We start from the raw sequence: 10,609 nt of genomic DNA, 5'->3' as shown, positions 1-10,609 counted from the left end.
CTGGATTTGGCACAAGAGCAGCAAATTGAATAGCCTTGATGTACGTAAAATGTCCCTATAAACGGCAAAGCAAGCCATATAGAGCACAGCATTATAACGACGTTACCCAGGAAGAGATGCACCTCATTTAAATCCAGCGTGACTCGTGTGAGTGATGAAAATAATGTGCTAAAGCGGTGTTTTTTGGACTCAAGATGGCGCCGAGTATGGCTGCTGCGTTGCGAGCTCCGACACAACATAGTAGTGTTTTGTTTGTTTTGTTCACAATTCTTATGTTTTTTGTCTTGGATGTTGTCTGCCTTATTGTCTACGACAGACAAACACTTTTGGACATTGGTTCAGCAATTTCACACCGTAAACCGGACTTCAAATTCCTCAATGCCGACCCGCTGTTTACAAACATGCAAGCGGAGCCCTTTGTCTGGGCAGCACGGCCGCGGAAACGCAAAAGGAAAAGGGGAAACAGAGCCGGCGTTCTCATCAGAGTAAGACGCCACGCAAATAGACCCCCGCTACCCACTATTCTACTGGCAAATGTTCAGTCTCTGGATAACAAGCTCTGCAAGCTGAAAGCACGGATCTCTTTCCAACGAGAGACGAGGGACTGCTGCATTATCTGCCTTACGGAAACTTGGATGTCTGCGGAGATTCCAGACTCAGCCATCAAACCCACGGGGATCTCTGTGCACCGAGTGGACAGAGCGAAAGACCTCTCAGGTAAAAGCAGAGGTGGTGGAGTATGTTTTATGATCAACAAATCCTGGTGTGATCAGAGGAACGTACATTCTATCAAGTCTTTCTGCTCTCCTGATCTGGAATTTCTCATGCTTCTGTGTCGACCATTCTGGCTACCGAGGGAATTCACAGCGGTCATTATCACTGCTGTGTACATCCCGCCACAAGCCGACACAGACCGGGCACTCAAGGATCTGTATGGGATTATAAGTGAGCAGGAAACCGCGCACCCTGAGGCCGCATTCATTGTGACCGGGGACTTTAATAAAGCCAGTTTAAAATCAGTCGCACCAAAATACCACCAGCACATTAGTTTCAACACACGAGGGGACCGGGTTTTGGACCATTGCTACTCTCCCTTCCGGGATGGCTACAAAGCCCTCCCCCGCCCACCATTTGCCAAATCGGACCACTCTTCCATTCTGCTTCTGCCCGCTTACTGGCAGAAACTGAAACAGGAAGCACCCACCCTCAGAACAATCCAGTGCTGGTTGGACCAATCAGATTCTACACTACAAGACTGTTTTGATCACACAGACTGGGAGATGTTCTGGCCCGCCTCTGATGACAACATCGAGCTTTACGCTGATAGCATAATGTGTTTCATCAAAAAGTGCATGGAGGACATGGTTCCGACCAGAACAATACGGATCTATCCGAATCAGAAACCATGGATAAATAACAATGTTCACGCGGCACTTAATGTGCGGACCTCTGCTTTTAATTCCGGGAACGCGGAGGAGCATAAACAAGCCAGTTATGCCCTCCAAAAAACTATCAGAACCGCAAAACGCCAGTACAGGAGCAAGATTGAAGGACAGTTTAACACCACCAACTCTAGAAGCATGTGGCAGGGAATTAACATCATCACGGACTTTAAAGGGAATAAAAACTCTGCCATGAACACCGCTGCCTCTCTTCCGGATGAGCTAAATACTTTTTATGCTCGTTTTGAGGGAACTAACACCGCCCTCGCGGAGAGAGCTCTCATGGCTGAAGCTACAGAGGTTAGTTCACTCTCCGTCTTTGTAGCGGATGTAACCCGATCCTTCTGACGGGTGAATATCCGCAAAGCCGCGGGCCCAGACGGCATTCTGGGCCGCGTCATAAGAGCGTGCACGAACCAGCTGGCTGGTGTTTTTACAGACATTTTCGACCTTTCCCTCTCTTTGTCTGTAGTCCCCACATGCTTTAAAACATCCACCATTGTGCCTGTTCCAAAGCCATCAAAAATAACTTGCTTAAATGACTGGCATCCTGTTGCTCTGACCCCCATCATCAGCAAATGCTTTGAGAGACTAATCAGAGATTACATCTGCTCTGTGCTGCCTCTCTCTCTTGACCCGTTGCAGTTTGCTTACCACAACAACCGCTCCACTGATGATGCCATTGCATCTGCAATACACACTGCTCTCTCCCACCTGGAAAAAAAGAACACTTATGTGAGAATGCTGTTTGTAGACTACAGCTCAGCATTCAACACCATAGTGCCCTCCAAGCTAGATGAGAAACTCAGGGCTCTGGGCTTAAACAGCTCACTGTGCAGCTGGATCCTGGACTTCCTGTCAAGCAGACGCCAGGTGGTTAGAATAGGCAGCAACATCTCCTCATCACTAACCCTCAACACTGGAGCCCCACAGGGCTGTGTTCTCAGCCCACTACTGTATTCCTTGTACACACATGACTGTGTGGCAACACATAGCTCCAATGCCATCATTAAGTTTGCTGATGACACGACGGTGGTAGGTCTGATCACTGACAATGATGAAACAGCCTACAGAGAGGAGGTGCACACTCTGACACACTGATGTCAGGAGCACAACCTCTCCCTCAACGTCAGTAAGACAAAGGAGCTTGTGGTGGACTTCAGAAGAAAAGACAGAGAACACAGTCCCATCACCATCAATGGAGCACCAGTGGAAAGAGTCAGCAGCTTCAAGTTCTTGGGTGTCCACATCACTGAGGAACTCACATGGTCCATCCACACTGAAGTCGTTGTGAAGAAGGCTCATCAGCGCCTCTTCTTCCTGAGACGGCTGAGGAAGTTTGGAATGAACCGCCACATCCTCACACGGTTCTACACCTGCACTGTAGAGAGCATCCTGACTGGCTGCATCTCTGCCTGGTACGGTAATAGCACCGCCCACAACCGCAAAGCACTGCAAAGGGTAGTGCGAACTGCCAGACACATCATCGGAGGTGAGCTTCCCTCCCTCCAGAAAATATATACAAGGCGGTGTGTGAAAAAAGCTTGGAGGATCATCAGAGACTCCAGCCACCCGAGCCATGGGCTGTTCTCACTGCTACCATCAGGCAGGCGGTATCGCAGCATCAGGACCCGCACCAGCCGACTCCATGACAGCTTCTTCCCCCAAGCAATCAGACTTCTGAACTCTTGATCTCCCACGATCAAAATACATCAGCACTGCACTTTATTACTCTTATATCTCACACCGGACTGTCATAAATTATATTATTATTATATTATATTCTCTCTTAACAACTGAATATCAACTGACAGCCTGAATGTCAATACAGTACAATACTGTACATTCTATATATACACTACTATATATACTTTTTATATATTTTTATTTTTTATTTTTATTGAATAATGTGTATCTATATAGTGCGTATTATATACTGTACAGTGTATGTTATTATTTGTATATTGTTGTGTGTAATTATGTGTATAACAGATGTTTAAATTGTGTTGTGTTAATTTGATGTTATTGTAAATTGGTATATGTCTCATCACTGTCACGACTGCTATGTTGATCGGAACTGCACCCAAGAATTTCACACACCATTGCACTTGTGTATATGGCTGTGTGACAATAAAGTGATTTGATTTGATTTGATTTGATTTGATTTGATATTCTTATGCCAGTTAACATAAGTGTGGTGTTTTAAGCAGCTTTCCATATGGAAATTAGTTCACAGCCTAAGTGTAGCTTGCTTTTATTAAATGAAAAGATGGCTAAAACAATGAATAAATGGAGAACTTAAATAGAACCGCTTTGATAAGCATCGGAATGTATTGGTAGATGTCATGACCAGCTGAGCATCAGCTGTTTGCAACTTGACTAAGGTGACCTGCTTGAACTGACATTACACTTGATTTAACTAAGGTTGTTACTACTCCATTTCATTAGCAGGTCATTACTTTGCAGTCCTTCTTTCCTTCCCCTTTCGAGTGAGAGCCTACAAATGCTGTGCCTTTACACTGAACACACCAGCTGTTCATCCATTCGTTTCAGTGGCCGCAACAGAGGATTTTAGGTCACTAGCAGAGGCTGTCCCATTGGATTGTGGATGTAATTTTGCCTATGAGTACTCATGCCCATTCTACAAGGAGCATGGCGTCCTCATGGGCTTTGGCCTTGGAGGACATCTGTATGGCAGGCTGGTCCTCTCAGCATATTTTTGTCAGTTTCTTTAATATGGATGAGGAATAAGGCACGCACGTCAACAAAAACCCTATGCACACAAACAGCAACACTGCTGCCCTATTAGCTAAATTGGCAGCCACAAAAGTTGACAACTGTCCGGTTTTGTATGTGCTCTGTGTGTGTGTGAGGAATTATGTTGTATGACGTTGACACATTTCCCAGAGACCATATCTGATCACCAACAGTATTGCATTTTAATGGTCCCTCTAAACTATCACAATATTTACGGAATTATTTCTGCCACACTAAGATCTAATTTAGCATCATCTGTCTCATGATAATGATCTGTCTTAGGGTGTTGATCTGTTATTAAATGTATGTTACATTTTGACAATTTCAGCCACTTTTGGCATCTATCTCAATGGTTAATTTTGGCCAACTTGACAAACTCAGCATACTTTATTCTGTTCCTTTGTCACTGTGCAAGCAATTGTGATCTTTTGTAACACTGTTGCACTTACAGGGAGAGTCATATAGTTAAACAAGGTCCAAGTTCCCAACCAAAGAGAGCACTAATCACCATTACAGTAAATCAACACTCTTGTGCACACTCAAATGGACACAAGCCTAATTTTCAACTGTTGCTTTCTCAGGAACTCAAATGACAAAGATTAGTCAATTTATTTGAAATGCAAAGTATATTTAAATTTAATCAAAAAGGGTAATGTCAGTAGAGCAGACCAAACTAAGTCAGAGGAACTTATTACCTAACAGTGGCATGCACAGACCTCAGCAGGGGCGGAAGGAGAAATATACTCAACAAAAAAAGAAACGTCCCTTTTTTAGAACAGTTTATTTTAAAGATAATTTTGTAAAAATCCAAATAACTTTACAGATCTTTATTGTAAAGGGTATAAACAATGTTTTCCATGCTTACAGACGGTAGGCAATTAAGGTCACAGTTATAAAAACTTAGGACACTAAAGAGTCCTTTCTCCTGACTCTGAAAAACACCAAAAGAAAGATGCCCAGGGTCCCAGCTCATCTGTGTGAATGTGCCTTTGGCATGCTGCATGGAGGCATGAGGACTGCAGATGTGGCCTGGGCAATAAATTGCAATGTCAGTACTGTGAGACGCCTAAGACAGTGCTACAGGGAGATAGGAAGGACAGCTGATCATCTTCGCAGTGGCAGACCATGTGAAATAACACCTGCACAGGATTGGTACATCCAAATATCACACCTGCAGGACAGGTACAGGATGGCAACAACAACTGCCCGAGTTACACCAGGAACGCACAATCCCTCCATCAGTGCTCAGACTGTCCGCAGTAGGCTGAGAGATGCTGGACTGAGGGCTGTAGGCCTGTTGTAAGGTCCTTCCCAGACATAACTGGCAACAACATTGCCTATGGGCACAAACCACCTTCGCTGGACCAGACAGGACTGGCAAAAAGTGTTCTTCACTGACGAGTCGCGGTTTTGTCTCACCAGGGGTAATTGTTGGACTTGCGTTTATCGTCGAAGGAATGAGCGTATACACCGAGACCTGTCCTCAGGAGTGGGATTGATTTGGAGGTGGAGGGTCCATCATGGTCTGGGGCGGTGAGTCACAGCATCATCGGACTGAGCTTGTTGTCATTACAGGCAATTTCGACACTGTGTGTTACAAGGAAGACATCCTCCTCCCTCATGTGGTACCCTTCCTGCAGGCTCATTCCGACATGACCCTCCAGCTTGACAATGCCACCAGCCATACTTCTCGTTCTGTGCATGATTTCCTGCAAGACAGGTAGGTCAGTGTTCTGCCATGGCCAGCAAAGAGCCCGGATCTCAATCCCATTGAGCACATTTGGTACCTGCTGGATCGGAGGGTGAGGGCTAGGGCCATTCCCCCCAGAAATGTCCAGGAACTTGCAAGTACCTTGGTGGAAGATTGGGGTAACATCTCACAGCAAGAACTGCCAAATCTGGTACAGTCCATGTGGAGGAGTTGCACTGCAGTACTTAATGCAGCTGGTGGCCACACCAGATACTGACTGTTACTTTTGATTTTGAACCCCCCCCCCCCCCCCCCCAAATATATATATATATATATTTGTAATTTTTTAATGAGTATTACTTACACATACTTATTTCTTTACTTTTACAGTATTTAAGCATTTCCCTTTGCTATGACACTTGAAATTTTGCTCAGGTGCATACCATTTCTCTGGATCATCTTTGAGATGTTTCTACACTTTGATTGGAGTCAACCTCTGGCTGCTTCTTCTCTGCGATTCCATCTGTTTTCTGCATCGGGGAAATCATAGGGCCCTCCAAGTCCATTTTTTAAAGAACTTCAGAGTGGAAAAAAACTCCTCTCACATGACAATAAGGTAACTGGAGGAACTTGTAGGCAAGCCCAGTGACATTGCAAATTTCACCACATCTAGCTGCAATATTCCTTCAATAGGAATTCTCTGCACTGACATTTGGGGAAGTTCTAGTGTAATTGGCTATTTTTTAATGTACTTTTTTTATTTTTAGATCATAATGTGCATCAGAATAGTGGCCCACTAGCCCATCGGCCTTGCTTGCACCATGAAAACATCACTCTTGTAATATTCTCACATCAGTTAGGAGCATTTCATTAAAGGCTTTGCAATCCTTGGATATTATCATGTGTGGGTTTTATATATACAGTATACACCGATCAGCCACACCATTAAAATCACCTGCCTGATATTGTGTAGGTCCCCTCTTGCTACCTAAACAGCGCCAACAAGCATCTTAGAGTGGTTATCTGATTTACCGTAGACTTTGTAAGTTCGAACCAGTCTGGCCATTCTCTGTTGACCTCTCTCATCAATAAGGTGTGTTTGTCCACAGAACTGTATATTTTAGAGACTGTTGTGTGTGAAAATCCGAGGAGATCAGCAGTTACCGAAATACTCAAACCAACCTGTCTGGCACCAACAATCATCCATGCAATTATCTAATCAGCCAATCGTGTGGCAGCAGTGCATAAAATCATTCAGTTAATGTTCACTTCAACCATCAGAATGGGGAAAAATATGATCTCAGTGATTTGGAGCGTGACATTATTATTGGTTTCAGATGGGTTAGTTTGAGTACACAACAGTCTCTAGAATTTACTCTGAATTCCAAAAACAAAAAACATCCAGTGAGCGGCAGTTCTGTGGACAGAAATATCTTGTTGATGAGAGAGGTCAACAGAGAATAGCCAGACTGGTTTGAACTGACAAAGTCTACGGTAACTCCGATAACTGCTCTGTACAATTGTGAGAAGAATATAATCTCTGAATGTTATTCTAAGATGCGGGTTGGCGCTGTTTTGGTGGCACAAGGGGGATCTACACAATATTAGGCAGGTGGTTTTAATGTTGTGGCTGACCACTGTATATATATATATATATCGGTGTATATATACAGTATATGTTGTATTCAGAAAGTATTCAGACCCCTTCATTTTTTTCACATTTTTTTATGTTGCAGCCTTAAGCTAAAATGCTTTAAATTACTTTCTTCACATCAATCTACATTCCATACCCTATAATGACAAAGAAAAAAACAAATTTTTGATAACTGTTTTGATAAAAACAGAAAAAACTGAAATATCACAATGACATAAGTCTTCAGACCCTTTGCTATGACACTTGAAATTTAGCTCAGGTGCATCCCATTTCTCCAGATCATCTTTGAGATGTTTCTACACTTTGATTGGAGTCCTCCTGTGGCAAATTCAATTGACTGGACATGATTTGGAAAGGTCTCACAGCTGAAAATACATACCAGAGCAAAAACCAAGCCATGAGGTCAAAGAAACTGCCAGCAGATCTCAGAGACAGAATTGTGTCGAGGCAAAGATCTGCGGAAGGCTACAAAACAATTTCAGCTTCACTGAAGGTTCCCAAGAGCACAGTGGCCTCCATAATTCTTGATATGAAATGAAAGAAGTTTGGAACAACCAGGACTTGTCCTAGAGCTGGCTGCCCAGTCAAACTGAGTAATCAGGGGAGAAGAGCCTTGGTAAGAGAGGTGACCAAGAACTCGATGGTCACTCTGGTTGAGCTCCAGAGATCATGTGTGGAGATGGGAGAAACTTGCAGAAGGACAACCATCACTGCAACACTCCACCGATCTGTGCTTTATGGCAGAGTGGCCAGACAGAAGCCACTCCTCAGTGCAAAAAAGCACCTAAAGACTCTCCGACTGTGAGAAACAAGATTATCTGGTCTGATGAAACGAATATTCCAAGCGTCATGTCTGGAGGAAACCAGGTACTGCTCATCACCTGCGCAATACCATCCCAGTGATGAAGCATGGTTGTTGTAGCATCATGCTGTGGGGGTGTTTTTCAGTGACAGGAACTGGGGGACTGGTCAGGGTTGAAGGAAAGCTGAATGCAGCAAAATACAGAGATATCCTTAATGAAAACCTGGTCCAGAGTGCTCAGGACCTCAGACTGTGCCGAAGGTTCACCTTCCAACAGGTCAGTGACCCTAAGCACACAGCCAAGACAACGCAACAGTGGCTTAGGGACAACTCTGTGAATGTCCTTGAGTTGCCCAGCCAGAGCCCGGACTTGAACCCAATTGAACATCTCTGGAGAGACCTAAAAATGGCTGTCCACAAATGGTCCCCATTAAACTGACAGAGCTTGAGAGGATCTGCAAAGAAGAAAAGCAGAAAATACCCAAATCCAGGTGTGCAAAGCTTTTCACATCATACCCCAAAAGACTTGAGGATGTAATTGCTGCCAATGTTGCTTCAATTAAGTAATGAGATAAGGGTATGAATACTTATGTCAATGTGATATTTCTGTTTATTTATTTATTTGCTGTTGCTGTTGGTCCTCCGCATGCTGCCAAAACAGCGCCGACCCGCCTAGGCATGGTCTCTACAAGACCCCTGAAAGTGTCCTGTGGTTTCTGGCACCAGTACATTATCAGATTGAGATATGGGGAACTTGAAGGCCAGGGCAACACCTTGAACCATGTTCCTCAAACCATTCCCGAACAATGTGTGAAGTGAGGCGGGGCACATTATCCTGCTGAAAGAGGCACTGCCATCAGGGAATCAAATCAAATCACTTTTATTGTCACACAACCATATACACAAGTGCAATAGTGTGTGAAATTCTTGGGTGCAGTTCCGAGCAACATAGCAGTCGTGACAGTGATGAGACATATACCAATTTACAATAAACATCAGATTAACACAACACAATTTAAAATCTAATGTACACATAATTACACACAACACAATATACAAATAATAACATACAATGAACATTATACAATACACACAATATAGAATACACATTATACAATAAAAAAAATAGTATATATAGTATATATAAAGTGTACAGTATGTTGTGTTGTATTGTACTGTACCACGATACCACTGACATGAAGGAGTGTACCTGGTCTGCATTAGGTAGGTGGCACATTTCAAATTGACATCCACATGAATGTCTGGACCCAGGGTTTCCCAGCAGGACATTACCTAAAGCATCACACTCCCTCCACTGGCTTGTCGTCTTCCCACAGTGCATCCTGGTGCCCTTACTTCCCAAGGTAAATGGCGCACACATACACGGCTGTCCACATGATGTAAAAGAAAGCAGGACTCATCAGACCAGGCAACCTTCTTCCACTGCTCCAAGGTCCAATTCAGATGCTCGCATGGACAGGGGTCATCATGGGCACTCTGACCGGTCTGCGGCTAAGCAGTCAAATACACAGCAGGGTATTCCTATTACCATCATTAAAAAATGTTGTGAATTGTGCCACAGTAGACCTTCTGTCGGTTTGGACCAGACGGGATAGCCTTTGTTGCCTTCGCGCACAATGAGCCTTGGGCACCCAACACCCTGTCACCGGTTTTTGATTTATCCTTCCTTTGACCACTGTCAGTAGGTACTCACCACTGCTGACCGGGAGCACCTACAAGCCTTGCCATTTCAGAGATGCTCTGACCCAGTCACCTGGCCATAACATGTTGGCCCTTGTCAAAGTCGCTCAGGTCTTTACTCCTGCCCATTTCTCCTGCATTCAACACATTGACTACAGTAACTAATTGTTTGCTTACCATCTAATCAACCCAGACCTTGATGTGTGGCCTTGTTAGGAGAAGATCAACATTATTCGCTTCACCTGTGAGTGGTCTTAATGTTTTTGCTCACCAGTGTATAGCTTCAGAAGACTTGGAATACTGCGCACAAATATAATTGATTACTTTTATGATCATATTTAGTATGCTTTTGTCATTTTTTGCAAAAGCATTTAGCATGCTTTTGTCATCATCTCAAACATTCAAAAAAATAAAAATAAATTGTGTCCTACAGCAAAAATAAAAAATGAAATCATAAAGCAAAAGTAAATTTTGATAGAATTGTAATTTCATTAAGTTCAGCCTTTTGCGTGAAAGTGGCCATAAATCATACATTTCCTAAAAAAAATCTAACAAATGTCCTT

Source organism: Myxocyprinus asiaticus, chromosome 7, assembly GCF_019703515.2.
Source record: "Myxocyprinus asiaticus isolate MX2 ecotype Aquarium Trade chromosome 7, UBuf_Myxa_2, whole genome shotgun sequence".
NCBI classification, from domain to species: Eukaryota; Metazoa; Chordata; class Actinopteri; order Cypriniformes; family Catostomidae; genus Myxocyprinus; species Myxocyprinus asiaticus.
The sequence above is the reverse complement of the archived record's forward strand: the minus strand, read 5'-3'. Positions refer to the sequence as shown.